The sequence below is a fragment of the Plectrocnemia conspersa genome, unplaced genomic scaffold, assembly GCF_051122295.1.
Source record: "Plectrocnemia conspersa isolate PC_06_02 unplaced genomic scaffold, ASM5112229v1 ptg000001l, whole genome shotgun sequence".
In the NCBI taxonomy this organism is placed as follows: Eukaryota; Metazoa; Arthropoda; class Insecta; order Trichoptera; family Polycentropodidae; genus Plectrocnemia; species Plectrocnemia conspersa.
In genome coordinates, this window is record NW_028277165.1 from 29,610,476 (window position 1) to 29,623,208 (window position 12,733).

The window sequence follows — 12,733 nt, forward strand, 5'->3', positions numbered from 1 at the left end:
ATAACCTTATCGCCTTAAGGTTTATACAACGTGTTTTTTACGTTGTTAAAAATGCGATTAAGATAAATATATTCATTAATATTGCTATACATATTTTGCATTTTGCGATAAAAGTGAGGTTAATACGATAAAAAATAATTGGTTAATAATTACTAAAATAATAATAAAGCATGATTTTGCTCTATACTAAAAGAAATATCATATTTATTATGTCATATCATAATAGTTGAGAGATTACCCAATATAAATCTGAAAAATATTTTTATCATTATTTCAAACCCCTATGTATCTAATAATATGAATTGAAACCTTTGCTCATATAAATTAAATGTAAGAAGATATGTTTATGGTAGATTTAATATCAAGTAAATAAATTAGAATGATAATTTATTGATACTTTTTGCTCATATAATATGGGATTAAGATAGTTCTATAATGCGTAGTCGTTGTAGGAGATTTATATAAATGGTCTTTTTGCAATTTTTACTTTAAATCTGATTCATAAAGCCCATAAGTAATACAAATTCTAACGTATAAGCATTCTGAAATCAGTTGTGTACCAATTAATTTTATTAAGAAATAATCAATTTATTTACACCAAAATTTTCCAGTAAGAAATTATATGTATATAAAAAAATTGCCACTTGATACTCAATGATTAAAACTATGCAAAATAATTTAATTTGACTAGCTGTCGGTACTTGACTTTTTGACGGACGCTAAACTTTTTGGTTTTTAAATATTATTTTTGCATCATTATGATTTTTTTTAATCTATTTTAAAATTTAATGGTTTAAAATTAGACATTAATATTTATGATTTTTAATGATAGTCAAAATGGTTCAATTTATAAGACACTACTTAAATTAAAAAAAAATTAAAAATATAACTTTAAATTGCCAACGTTCGCTAAAATTAAATTACACCTTTTTTCTGTATAGAGAAGCTAATATAAATCAACATTATTTATATTATATTTAAAATCCCTTATAAACTAAACATATATTTCTTAATTAAAAAAATATTTTTTTTAGACCTTTATGATTTTTCTAGTGTTTTATAATTTGGACCGATAAAATCGTAGTTCGTTATCAAGCGCGCAAAAACCGGGACTGTCAAATTTGATAACATATGACAACTTTTTTGTCATCTGTCAAGCGCGCGTTACGAGCAGTTTAGTGCAATTAAATATTATAGAATTTTTCTCGCAAAGTGTTAATTGAAGATGATTCAAAATTATCAAGTATTGAAATTACAGACAATATAAATACAACTTTAAATTATGAGTTTGCCAGTAAGTAAGTATGTTTATATAAATAATATATCACGGGTATTTCAGCAAAATTACTATTAACTTTCTAGTACCAAATATTAATAGATAAACAGCAGTGATTTTGCAATTAAAGATATACATACCAAAGTTAATTAAACATTTTACAATGGTAGTAGTAATGAAAAATCTCATATTAGTGTAAGCAAAATGTTACATTTTTCCCACTACATAGCATCATTTACAGTTAATTTTCAGAAGCGATAAAAGATCTAATAATATTTACGAATTGAAAACAATTAAAATATTATGTATTGCGACACATTATCAGTTAAAAAAGAGATGCCAATCTACGTGTTTAATCCTCTACGGAAAAATTCCGTGAATTATTTCTTCAGTTGTCATTTAAATTTTATTTATGGATTATATTAGTAGTAATAATTTGTTTAATGCCTAACTTTTTAATTATTTTTCAGAAGCAATGATAGAACAATTTGATGACCTAAATGACGACAACGTACAATTGGTAAGCAAATATTATGTTTTTATGAATAACATATTACGTAAGTTTGATGTAACTGAATATCCTATATTTGGCTGTTCAGAAAGAGAAACGATTGCACAGAACAAAAATTGATAAAAAACATGGCGTAGATACATATTTTGCCACATCGTAATTAAAAATAATCTACTCATAGATATTTTGGCTATCGATTATTCCAGGTATGCAATCATATATTTATAATCATTGTAAAATGTTGTCTATTAGATAACATCCAAGACACTACACATTTATAAGTTGGCTGATATATTGAACTGAACGATCTAAGTGTTTTTTTTTGCTGCAATAATGGTTTTAGTTTATTTTGCTTATATGCCTTGGTGAATACAAGAACTCACTATATGGCACAAAAAACGTAAAAATCAAAAAGTCGAGAGCCCATGACTTACGTTTTAGGACAAATATAAAATACAAATATTTGCATCCTCGCCAAATTATTATGTCATATTTATATGGCTATAATTATTTTTTAGAAGCCATAAGATGACTACGCAAAAATGGAACTGAATTTCATCAGGTGAATAACCGACTGCATCACAATCATTATTACGCGATCGTCATGAAATATGTATTCACAAATATCAATAGATAAAAAATATGTTTTACTAGCATTTATATGGTTTGATCGACCTTAACCTCAATCCTAATACGTACTAATAGATTTACAATTTGAGGGATTATATTCAGTCAAATCTAACGAATATGTGCATTAAATCAGACGCAATGATACTTTTTATATATTATAAAAGAAAAAACTCACTTTTCGGCCTCGGAGCCCGTCGACGAACTCAAAATTTGAAGATTTCAACACGAAGATTGTTTATGTAGTTTAATCGATGTGTTCTTCTAATCCTCACACACAGTATGTATATATTTAATTATAAGACACAGTTAATTTGCAATCCGAATATTTATATTCAGTCAAATCGAGCAACATAATGAAAATTATTGTCGCGTAGCAAAATTATTTATAACTGTTGTCACGTTACTGTCGGCCATCTTGTTTTATATTTGAATGCTTATTTTACGCTTCCGTTATTCTTGAATCGTTAGGGCTAGGATGTCAGTGCCTTTTGCGTGAGATATCCAGCTTCTGTATGAAAAATGAATATGGGATGTGCTCATTTATTGTAGGTGTGCACAATATTTTTTTTTATTATTTAATGGTATAATTCTTGTTGATGGTGCGGGTGGGCAATTTATTTGACCATAAACTAGGCGACAAATCAAACGTAGTAGAGGCAAGAGAAAAACATTAGGTAGACCACGACAGAAAAACGACGACCGGCAGTGCTCCAATCTCATTCAATAACTATGTAAACATACTTCGATAGTGGCCCAATCTTTGTGTAATTATCATCCATCTGCCAAACTTGTCCGCCAAAAATATCCATCACGACGCATTGGGCGAACCTGTTAAGTCATAATGATCAGATTTGTGTTAAAATAAAAAAAAAACAATTGCTGCATTTCAACGTCGAATTGTATGTCACGTTTCAAACAACACAAATTATTGTTTCTTTGATATTATAATGTGATTGAGTGCAGTACTGTGTGTGACGACGCTGCGCTTATTTTTTGCTGCTCTCGTATTTTAAAAATATAATTATTAAAAATCAATAATTTGTTAGTTTTAATATAAACTCGTATTTATTATTTCATCTTTTGTTTTAATTAAATAAGTGAATTAAATCATTATTTTTATTTATTATTTATAATTCATACTATAAATATCTAATATGTATATGTTAATTCATATTTAATTAATTAATTTTGTGATAAATATGTAGGTACACAAAAAGGCAGATCGACATTTTTACCTTTTTTCAGATTCAATTATTATCTAATTTATTTTGTTGCTAAGTCAACGTGAATATTTTTTTCAAGTATTCTCAATAATAATCTTGGATTTATAAAATATTATTTTAGTTATAATTTTTGATGATTTTTTTTCTACCCTTAATTTAAAATTACAAAATATAATAATTAAATAATAAATATAATAAAATACAACCGTTAGAAATATATGATTACTATTTTGTTCATTTTTTTAAAATATAAATTAATACGAATATAAATAATAATAAACACTCAATTAAGTGTGCTTTTATTTCTTTGCTTTTGTTTTCATTCAATTGCTACATTAGACGTAATTTAAAAATCACCATAACAATCACTTGAACAACGAAACGAGAAACTTTAAACACTAAATAGTCATCAAACCATTATAAAAATTTGAAAAAACTGCAAAAAATGAACGTCAATAATAATAAATATTGCATGGGGCACGGAGTAGCACAATCTGTCCAAAGACGTTAATCACCCATTATCACTAATAATAAAAACATTTTTTTGCATAAGAAGCCAAACGCTAGATACACTTTTTTTATGATTAGGTTACTTTTATAATTATTAAATATTTTATAATATGCCTACAAATAGTGGATAATAATATTTTATGTATTAAATTACGTAATATAATAATTTATATATAATATTAAACAACTCTTCTTCCGTCTCACTACCTGAATAACTGATAATCGTAGCGATTTTTTCGAGTTTTTCAAGGAATAATATTTTTTGTTGTTAACGTAATACATATATTTAATAATACGTAACATTTTTTGCTTCAGTTTAATATATAAAAATAAAATGATAACCCACTTGAATATGAAATATTTTATATTACAGTAAATAATTAATGTTCTTTCAATCGTTAAATTGGATTAATTGCTTTTCCTGTAAGAATAATATTTATATTGTTGTTTTTAATGTGTATATACTTCATATGATAGTAACAGAGTCACTGATTTAAATTTAAAAAATCATAAAACCGTGTTTGTAAAAGTAATAGTTATAAATAAATATGTTAAAAGTATAGCAAAAGTTATATATTACACAGTAGAATTTTACATTTACACAGTTTGAGAAACTAGCAATTTTGATTAATTACGACGCGTGTCGGTTTAAGAACGTATTATTTTGAGATGCATAAGTGCTTTTATACTGTCTAAGTATATTTATATAGTCTATAGATATATGTAACATATAAACGTAAAAGCATAATTATTAAAATATTTATTTATTTTTTCTTTTAATTTTCAAAAATTTCGGAAGAAATATTATCATATTTTCAGCATACGTTGTACAGTCAATTTAACAATATGGCGTAAATACATATTTATATTACATGAAAGAAATTGCAAACGAGCGACGGCATGACTTCAATTTATATTATTGTTGATTTTCTCTTCGCATTGTCGCCGAGGGAGCTTATTAACGTAAAAACGTTACGATTTACGATACGAACGTAAAAATATGTAAATTATATCATAATTTATATGAGCGAATTTCAACTTGGGAATCAAACTTTTTCTTCCTTACGCAATTTAACATCTCGTCTATATGATAATCCAACGATCTCATAACTATCTTAAGCGCAATACTCATCTATCACACTAAACCAAAGCTGTATTAAATTCAACGCAACGTAATTTTCCAGTTGAATAATTAAGGTAGGGCTTGATTGCTAAATTTCTAATGAATAGTGAGCTTATCGATTAAAGCGTTTATACATATATACTAGAATATTCAATATAAAAAAACTATTTAATCGATAATTTTCAAAAAGTTATTTTGTAATATAATAGCATTAATAAATACTCAAAGTCATTAGGAATATATGTAGAATATGTTATATATGATATAATGGGTGTATTCTGTCAATAAATTATTCACGAGTAATACGTTAAGTTTATGTTTTGTGTAGTTATGCTATGTACTATAAAGTCACTATTGTCAAAAGTGAGTCATTTGAAAGTTGTTTACTATGGACATAAAATAAGACTGCGAGAGTCGCTAACTTGCATTTTAATAACGTACGTTAGATTTATGTTTTATTATATTTTCCACTAAAGCGAAAGAGGGTCATTAATGGGTTGATTTAACTTTTAAAAGTATGTCAGTTTTTAATTTGATATTATGTTCGACGATAAATAAACTAGTAATTTATGAAATTATTTTAATTCTAATTTAAAATTTTAAAACAATTAGTTTTGGTTTAGGCTGAAATATGCGATCAAAAATAAACAGTGTTTTATACGATGTTTAATTTTTAGATTATGAAACATAGCCATTATTGTATTAATTAATAATTAAATTTAATTTTTGTATAATAATTTTTGGCCTAATTATTTTAAATAAATATTAAAATTAAGTTTATAAGATGATTTAATATGTATATATATAATTAGAAATATACATTATAATCTGAAACATTGCTGCTAATCTCACTGCTATGTGCTGTGTGGCCTAGAGCTTGCGATGCCTTTATTGAACAGCTGTAGACCACACAACCCGTAACTAATATTTATTTTTGTCCTAATTATAAAATACTGTTTAATTTATTTTGGTTTACTATACTATTTATTTCTGTAAAAATTTTAATCAGCAAGTCAATGTATATATTTTTTTAATACAAATCTGATCATTGTGACACGTTTTTCTAATACGTCATAATAATAATTAATAATAAACATTTAAAAAACAGTTAGCGTATATATATAACATAGATAAGTACCATCCCATATTTTTCTTGTTCATAATTTTGAGAGCCCTTATCAACTTAAAAATGTGCTACGCCGAGAATAAAATGGAATGCATTTGAACGCTTCTACAAAAGGACACTAGCGTATCGTACAGAACGCGAATCGGAAATAAACGATTGAAGTGACACGCGCTCCGCATAGCGAAGCAGAGAATTATGCCAAAATACATGCGCTTTATAAAATTACTAGTTTTATTAATTGGGATAAATTACAACTAATTTTTTTATTATTACAATTAATTTTATTCACCCTGATATTAAAAAATTATCTCATACCAAATGTATTTAAATTAAATTAAGATCAACGTAACCTAACATATTAACCTCAATGCGTCACGATGATCGAAGTAATATGTTTATAATATGTTATGAAATATATAATATGTTCAGTCTTATGTTTCTACGTATTTCAGTAGCATGTAATCGGTTATAGGCATGTCGCTGTTCAGCTCAACTTTAAACTTAAAAGTTGAAAATTTTACAGTTGACCTAGAAATGCAGAATGATATGTGCAAATGTCACGTTGATACTGTTCACTGTTTGCGAGGAATTCTCGTGATAGACAAATACATGTATTTTCTGTTTTATTAATAGTATAAATTATTAATTTAAAGTATATAAAAATATACATAAAAACCAATAAATATAGTACATATGCATTTTACTGCTTTAAATATTTTATTCTATATACATATACTGAAGATTGAAAGCATTTATTGATAAAAATTATATATATAACGGTTAATTTATATATAGGTAAATTCATGATATAAATAAAGAGTTAGTTAAGTCATAAAAGTTTTGGTTAAAATATAAAAGTTGATAGGTTTTAATGCAATAAAATAGTAAAATTGAATAAATGGGATTATTGTTGTATTTTTTTAAATCAAAAAAAAAATAACCTACATAATCATTTTTTGCAATATGATTTAAGTGGCGATAAATAGTGGTTTAATGATATTTAGTTGAAAGTTTATATTAAATACATTTTATTATATGTGCTATACAACATTTTACGTGGTTTTGTATTTTTTTAATTCTTTCATTTAAAATTAAATTGTAAATAATTGCTCTTTATATGTAGTTACATAAAAAGGTTCACGAATGTTTGTAGTTCCAACACAAAACTTTATAATTAGCATTTTATTAAAGCAGGCGAACTTTCTGCTTAGTGGCATTTACGGTTGAAAAATAAATTAAATGTAAATTAAAATTATTAGCATTGAAATTAAATTCTTTATAAAATGTTTTTAATGAAAATTTATAGTATTTCTCTCAGATATTTTTGTATTTTCAAGATTAACATGAAAAAAACATTATTACAATTTAAAATTACTTTTTTTAGTTTTTTTTTAAGATACCGAAAGATGTTTATTAAACGAAAAAAATTTAAATAAAACATGCAGATAAATTGCCTTAATATATAATAAATTATTATTGTATAATACATTAAAAAATAGTCCATGATAAATTTTCTAATAAAAAAATAAGCAAGTAATATATTGAAAATCTTGAATAATTAATTAGTAAGTTTATTTATAGCATTAAAATGATTGATCCAATAAATAGGTTAACAGATAAAAAGTGTCGCTAATTATTTTCTTAATAATAATACCTTTTAATTTTTGTTCAAAGGCTGATTCATATTATTATTATTATGTTATATATATTTCCTGATATTTTATTGTTTCAGAAACCATACAATCAAATTAAAACTAATCACTATAATGGCTCACGATATTTACTTCTTGAAATATTCTTTAATTTATTTAAACACGCAGGGTGACTTATATTAATTTTTCACGTAGTTCTAAAATCCATTTTAACAACTTAATTTATTTCAGGATATTTAATTTTTAAACAGTAAAATTGTCTGTTTTAATGATCCATTAATTTCAAAATTAAACATGAATACATATATTAAGTTTACATTTTTAATATAGCATCTAAAGCTAGTGGATTATTAACCACCTTCTATAAATAAGACACTTACTTCAATTATTTTTAATTTAAAGTTATGTTCATGGAGTATTTATAAAGCTCAATTAAATTAGCAAAGTAGAAGGTAAGATAAGTAAATAAATCAAAAAAATAAAAATACTTTTTATATTATACAACACACACCTGTATACAAACATTAGGTTCGCGTTCACACAAGGAAACGTTCACTAATCGGCAGTTTCACTTTATTCTCTCCTTGAAATTCAATTTAAGGGATACAATCGAATCCAATGCGTACTTTTTCTTAGATTATGAGATAAAAAAAACGAAAGAAAGTCGTGAACACGCGTTTAACCCATTCGCGCCGCGTCAGGTGCGCGCATGTGGCTGTGGGGAGTTCCCGGCGCTAACTGACGTCTCTCGCCTTGGCCACGTGCTGCACGGGTTAACATTTTCCATCTCGTTCGGACCTATAGAGGCATTGTGAAAAATGTATTGTCATCTCTTTCCATGAGAGTTTCGCACGTAACGTAATTGCGTACGTATTAATTTGCAGTTTAGTTTATATTCATTCACTAATATTTTTTAGACTTATAGCATTAGAAAAAAACGCAAATTTTTTAAAAACCCCTGATCTACATATTTAAAATTTAGTAAAATTTATTTTTGTTTGATTTTTAGCGACCTTCTGCAATGTATAAAAATATTTACAATTTAAACAATTCAAACTTACATGATGAAATAAAAGTTGGATGACAAAATATAGGATAAGTAGGAAGATAAAGTATATTAAATCTACAAAAAATTAATAAATAAAAACTGTTAATTACCTATAATAAAATTATTTTGGTAATTATGCCCAACAAAAACAGATTAACTTTACGCACGTTTATCTCGATCATCGAGAGAATATTTAATTACATAAATGTCAATATCCCAGGAAAGTTTATTACTGGAGCTTATATCTTTACGACAAAACGATGCTTAATAATTGCCATAAATTAAAGTAATAGGTTTTAATATTATATGTATGATATAATACAATATTTAAATGATTTAAACGAAATCGGTCACGCGTAGATTCAAAAGCAAACGAACGTGTCTTAAATATTTAAATATGCTTAAGTGCCAGTATATTGTGAGTTTAAAATTACACCGTATTACGAATGTGCGTTAAGTAAAATATTTATTTTAATTAATAAATCAAGAGTTTTCAGTACGCTCTAGAAAAACATAAATAACCTCTTGTAAGTATTACAAAACAATTAAAAGTATTTTGCATACAATATTATATTATTCATTTTACAAATCACTTGCTTTTTGGTAATTCAAAAAAATACGTTGGAGTCTTATGGGTGTTTATTACGTTGGAGTCACCACTTTTAGGTTTTAATCACGTCGGTGTCACCACTTTTGAGTTTTAAGGGTAAAATAGTGTGACTTTTAAATTTACCATAGTATAAAAATCGTATTAGAATGCAACTCTTGGAAGTCAGTCTTCGCCAATATGTCGAGTTGTATTTATCAGTTCAGTGTATATCATTTTCATCTGCTTCTCTGTGGCTTCGAACGTATCTGTCTCTCCAAGTCTTCCTTGATGTCTCTCTAGAGTCTGCCTAAATCTATGCGGATCTCTCTCTCTCCTTCAATATTTTTCATTAAAGTGAATATTAACCACCAGACTGAAAATCTGGGAATCTGTGACATCTATAATAATAATTATAAATTATTATGTGTATTTTAATTTATAATCAATGGATGTCACTACATCTACGGCTGTTTTTTTGTAATTGCGCATTTTTTATAAATTAAAATTCAAGTGCAGCTGCCGGGGCTCGAACCTGAAACCTCAGAGTTACTAGTCTGAGTCGTTACGGAATACGCAATATTTCATCCTTAATATAGTTTATACACTAAAAAAATTAAATCAAAACTTACATTTAAAATATATTAATAAAATGGTAAAAAAATACTTTAATATTATAAATTAACAAAAACAGAAAATAAGAAATTTATTTCTTAATGTAATAACCTAAATCAATTGTATAAAAATAGTTTTATTGAGTGGATATGCTGCTGAAATTTGTATAATAAAACGCACACGTACATGTTGGTAATTCAAAAAAATACGTTGGAGTCTTATGGGTGTTTATTACGTTGGAGTCACCACTTTGAAGTCTTAATCACGTCGGTTTCACCACTTTTGAGTTTTAAGGGTACAATAGTGTGACTTTTAAATTTACCACTGTGTAGAAATCGTATCAGAATGCCCAGTTAATATAAAGTTTATGATGTCAAATAATTATAAGGTGTATTAGAATATCAGTGTGCCATTCAATTTTATTCCATAACTCTGAATAAAAGCACTGATGCTATGAATACAAATCAACTTGTCATATTTATTCAAGGTGCGACTAAGTCTGTCGATTTCTACGAAACATAAGCAAGATTTCCCTTTATCGTCAACAATATATCTTGTATTAGCACTGACAGTGCTCTAGATATGACTGAAAGGAAATAATGATTCAAAAAAAGAGGAGATGACGATGCAAAAAGATCGTTATTTTCTATTTCATGATCATTGCAGCATACTTAATTGGAAACATCGTGTACTTTACTGCAGTTAGGAGTTACAAGTTAAAATGTCAATATAATTTAAGGAATAAAATAAAACATTATATGGACTTAAAATAAAAATTTTAAAATAAGAGCTAGTCGGTTAATTTAATGAATATTAGTTAATTAAATAACTTAGTTAAATTATATGGCATTTAAAACAAAAATAAATAACCTCACGTAACTTAATGTAAATACTAAGCAATTTTCAAACTAAACTATATTATTAGAAAGAAATATATAAATAATTCACACAGGATTATATAAATAGATTTGTAAATGTAATAACTAGAGTGGAAATCCGGAATGCAACTTAAATAAATATTTTTTCAAGTGCTATATTGGACTATATAGATTACACATGCCCAAAAAAATATCATGCAGTCATAAATAAGTATTTATGATGCCAACCCACTTTTTAGACATAACCATTAATTATTATCACAAAAACAGAAGCATTTTAACGATCTAAAAATATCTTTACCCGAGTTAATGTTCATTAATAAACTGGAACAGACAATTTAAAAATATTATTAAAAAATCGGTATTAATTTTCATTGCGTCTAAAAACAGGTCAGCCAACTGACCCGGATCCTGTAATTAACTTATCGCAAACAAAAGGTCGAAAATTTCAGGAAAAACCCCAAAGAAAGGTTTGGTATCAACAAAGGACCTTTGTAGGAATTTAATAGTGCGTCGAGACAGACTCGTCTCGTTTAGTAACCATGAGCCATTTTTGCGAATTAATTGCGCGCCCCCGAATAATTTGTTTGGGGTCGTTTGCCGGTTATTTTTATCTGAGGTTTAACTCTATGTTAAGGTTAGTGCGTAACCAGAATATAGAACAACAAAAGTTAAGGAATGTTTTTGTGTTTTTGCCTCTACTACCATTGTTTTGCCCCGTGGCGATTCGAGCGAAACGGGGTTAATTGTTGATGAAAAAGGCAATTGTTTGAAATAGTTTGATTTATGACTGAACAATTATTTAACATTGGTATTAAAGTCATTGTCATATACCTAATAAGATTTACAATTAATTTAATGATTTTTTTTGTAAGACTTAATACTATATTAGCAAGAAATGAGTAATTGTATTAAAATACAACACAATAAAGATCAATTAAAAAATACTAATTCACGCTACTTTTAAATGCTTCACTTGATTTTTATTATAATATATATGTTTCTGTGATTTAATAAATATTGTAATCATGTTTTTTTTTATAAATTAAGATCATTTATTTCACACCTAAATCTCTCATGGTTTCATTAAGAAGAATAAGTTTTTTCCCGATCTTGATATTAAAAAAAAAAACCTAATGAGCTGTATGTTACCAATAATTTTATTATTAATGTCATGTTTTTGTACATATTTTTAACAGAACTTTGAAGTTTAAATAAACATGTAAATATAAGCTGTTTAAAGTACTTGATATTTAGTATATGTTTTATATAAAAACTTATATTATTACATATAACTACCAATATAAACTATAATAATCCACTTTAAAAAGAATATTTAAACACACGGATTTTGATATTATCTAATGTAACTTTATTTTATTCGAAAAATTAAAAATTAATTTCATATTAAAATAAGACAATTATGAAAAAGTATCAAAAATAGTCATTTAATGAGTTGTTTGGACTAAGTAAGTAAAATTGTTAGGGCCAAGAAAATGCGGTTAACAGCCAACAAGCGCGCGGTCAGGATCGGCGTTAACATTTATCGATAGGA

At 26.3% G+C, this 12,733-nt stretch overlaps 1 protein-coding gene across 2 annotated transcripts in view; it reads right to left on the reverse strand.

Annotated features, from left to right (window-relative positions):
• LOC148239552 (monocarboxylate transporter 12-like) overlaps positions 1 to 8,791 on the reverse strand; it is a 192,603-nt gene extending 183,812 nt beyond the window's left edge. The window contains exon 1 of one of the 2 annotated variants that reach the window (XM_088197210.1): positions 8,563 to 8,791. The gene's annotated coding sequence lies outside the window, so the exon portion shown is untranslated. The remainder of the gene's footprint in view (positions 1 to 8,562) is intronic. The other variant, XM_088197201.1, reaches the window with a different exon arrangement.
• Between the last annotated feature and the right edge of the window lie 3,942 nt (positions 8,792 to 12,733).